Genomic DNA, 3743 nt, shown 5'->3' on the forward strand with positions numbered 1-3743 from the left:
GCTAAATTCTCTTTTGAAATCATTGCTACAAAAAATTTGATAAAAATAACGTCCCTTCTCACTAGTGAAAAGCTCTTTTGCTACCCTGACACCTATGAAGGTTTCACTGAGCTCCACCAAGGCAAGTTGCGCGGTCAAGGAAAGAATGTGACGTCTGTACCATGTATTGCTTCATCGAGTGCAAGTTGGTGCTCGTGCTCCCAAGAATGTGCCTAACCTTTGGAGGGAATTGTCTCAGATTTCACGGCATGAGGCAAGAATCGCAATTTCAGCAGTACGAGGCAGCTTTTCTCAGATCAGAATCTCGACTCCGAGAGGCCCAGAGGGAAGTACATTGAGAGGCCGAAGGAAGATAAACAAAGGCGTGCGGAATTAGAAAAGCTCCTTAAAAGGGGATGGAGAGAGAGAGCAAACCCGGTGGAACACTCCGATCAATGAGCAAAGTCCCCAGGGAGCTGATCACGAGCATGGCCTCGATGAAGAAGCTGACGGATGAGCTCCCCAAGCACTTTGCTGAACATGAACGGGCTGCTACGTACCTCCTCTTCAGCGACCACCTCTGCTGCTTTCGGGCTCTTCTCTTTCGGGTTTCTAAGTTTTATGTCAATCCTGCAACCAATGTTCCATTTTTTATAAAATCTACAAAATATATCACATGCATCAGATAAATTAGCATGTTCTCTCGAATGTGCTCATAGATGAGAATCTTCCAGATTCAGCCAAAACAATAGTTATATAATGTAATCTTACATCAGCGTATAACATATATTCATAAATTATATAAAACTCATATTTGTGAAAAGATGTGTATGAAGAGAGAATTGGTTAATGATCCTCTTATATAGCATTAAAACCTATCGATCATTAAGACTGTATTTAGGTGTATAATTCACTTACCATGCACGTCTTGATTCATTTTATATATTGTAAGAAACTTCCATAGAATTTATGGAGCTATACGTCTACAAACATCATCGGATAACCAATCCTCCTCACTGAATAACTCTCGCATCATTTTCCTCCTTTTTTATGTACCTATTTTACATTTCTTATTACATTAGGATTATCCGATAATTTTATACATATGAAAGCATGATGTGTAGGCAGATCGACTCGTCAAGTTCCAATTTAAATAGGATCCACGCAAGGAAAAACACTTTCCATTAGCTGGTTATTTGGGGCATCCCAAAATTCTAGTTGGAGTGGGAATCGTGTTACTTAATATAGACTTGTGAGTCATATATACAGTATAAAAGCTTAAGACTTGGGCTTGATTTGGAAGTGTCGTTACCGATATACAAATGCAGAAATATAATTGCAAAAAACTAAAAGTACTGACTACAGAAAAAATAATAATTGGGACTTGGAGGGGCATACTCTAAAATTGTTGAAATTAAAACTAATGCTTAAAGTAGAGAATAAGCAAAAATGAGAAATCAATCACATTTAAGACTGCTGAAACTAACAACAATCATTGTTTTGAAATATTTCATGAAGCTTTATTGAAAGTATATATCATATAAGGATGCATATTATTTAATTTCAAAATAGTTTTAGTAATAAACCTAATATTAAGTTATGAAATCAGTCTTTAGGTAATTTTGTATTTTAAGTTGTTTTGAGAAATTAGTTACATTTACATCTTAATGCCCGCCCAAGGTGTATACTACCAACAGCTTTGTTATAGAAAAGCAAGGATTATGAGAAATTATTTAATTTATTTAATTGTCAATTGCTTTTTAGAGAACTTTTAATACATTTGTGAATTGATTTAACATTTCACTTTAAAATTTATAATGTTTATTTACAGTTTTTAATAAAATATTAAATGTAATAATTATTTTAAATATAAAAAATAAGAAATAATAAAGCATTAAATGAGAATTATAAAAATAGTGCTCCCACGTATTAAATAGTAATTTTTACATTTGTTTAAAATAGGTAGTAAGTTAAATATTATAGGAATGAAAATTTTAATTGCTATAATCTAATCATACAAAAAATGGTATGGGAAATAATATCCATAATATTGTTTTATTATGAAAGAAGAAATTGTCTAATATAATTAAAAAAATCAAATTGCAATTATAAGAATAAGTAATTTGATTCGTATGAGATTATTATTGTTAATTATAAAACATTACAAAAAGAACTTATGTTATAGAAAATGTATATTATACACACGACGTGAATTAAAAAATATAAGAGAAATAGTTATAATTTAAACTTAAATTTAAATACATACGAGCATATCGATCGTGAGAGAAACATCTCGAGGTATTGTGTAAAGAGAAATAACAGTAGCAAGAAAATAGTCTAGAAAATGAAGTTTCTCGTACTCTATTTATTGGACATATAGTACATTGAAGTTAAAAATGCATTTCATATTTCGAGAAAAAAACTTTGAAATTATTGAGAGAATTTAAAATTTTCAAAAAAGAATGTCCAATTATATCCCTAAATACGAATAATGTAAATGAATATAAAAATTCATTGAACCGAACATACAGGAACTTGCAAATTTCATTTAATTTAAATTAATAGATACATGAATCTATTTCTGCAATAAATAGGTACATGAATTTTTTTATTAAAAATTTAATTTTTTTCTTAACAAATTAAGAGGCAAGTAACCACAAGTTAAGGGTTTGTAAAAGGCAACGTGCTTATTGATTTTTATATATTATAATAGAAAGTTGTTTTCACTCAATAAAAGTTTCTGGTTTTATACTTTATTAATGAAAGGAAAATCACATTTATATGAGCACAATTCCAGTCGAATAGCAAGTAGATGACTGGTGACCATATAATATTCATATATATGGTTGTTCCATGCTTCGCATACGCAATATTAAGTTAATCAAGTTGTATATCGGATTCATCTGACTTATATCATCACTAATTTGACCATGGATACTGCAAATCATATCCACTATGGCCTTGTTTGGCACGAAGAGATAGAAAGTGTAGGGAATGCAGTATATATGAATATAAAATATGTGGAATTTCGCGTGGCGATACATTTTAGGGATTATTTCTATTCCTTCATGCCATATATGACCTATATATGTACTTTATATGTGTTGTTGATAATTTTAAGTTTTTTTTTCCAGTTATAATGGGGGTAAACTAGTATAGTATAGTATAATGAAATAGAATTCACAATAGCTAATAAATGAATACGAGTAGTCCCATCACGAGTATCACATATTGAACTTCTTGGTTATCAGGTTAAACCACAAGCGGCTCACTCATAGAACGATACTCTTGTTTATGAAGTCGGTCGAATCATCATATATATGCAAGTCTGACATATATTATTTACCTTTTCGGGTCTGCTTTATTTAGCAAAATGTTAATTTCAGTTGGACATCTTCTATTCATTTGAGTTGCGAGCCGGAGAAAATTACAACCGAAATTAAAACAATTCATACTTGTATGTAGCATAATCAAAGTTTAAGAAAGCTGAATATTCAACCTCGAGTTTTTACCAGTAGTTGGGTCTAATTTCGGCCCAAATAATTTTTAGGGCTTGGCCTTAGATGAGTGTGAGAAATATATATCTGAATGAAGCATTTGGGGTCGTGAAACTGCAAATACATGGTATCCAACACATGGTCGTGAGGAAAAAGAAAGGTCACTAAATCAAAGTAAGTCCAACACATGGTATCCTAATTCTGCAGCGAAGATGGATCCAAATGTTCAGAAGTAGAACCATCGCCTTCCCGACTGAGATGAACGTT

The sequence above is a fragment of the Punica granatum genome, unplaced genomic scaffold, assembly GCF_007655135.1.
Source record: "Punica granatum isolate Tunisia-2019 unplaced genomic scaffold, ASM765513v2 Contig00376, whole genome shotgun sequence".
Taxonomy (NCBI): Eukaryota; Viridiplantae; Streptophyta; class Magnoliopsida; order Myrtales; family Lythraceae; genus Punica; species Punica granatum.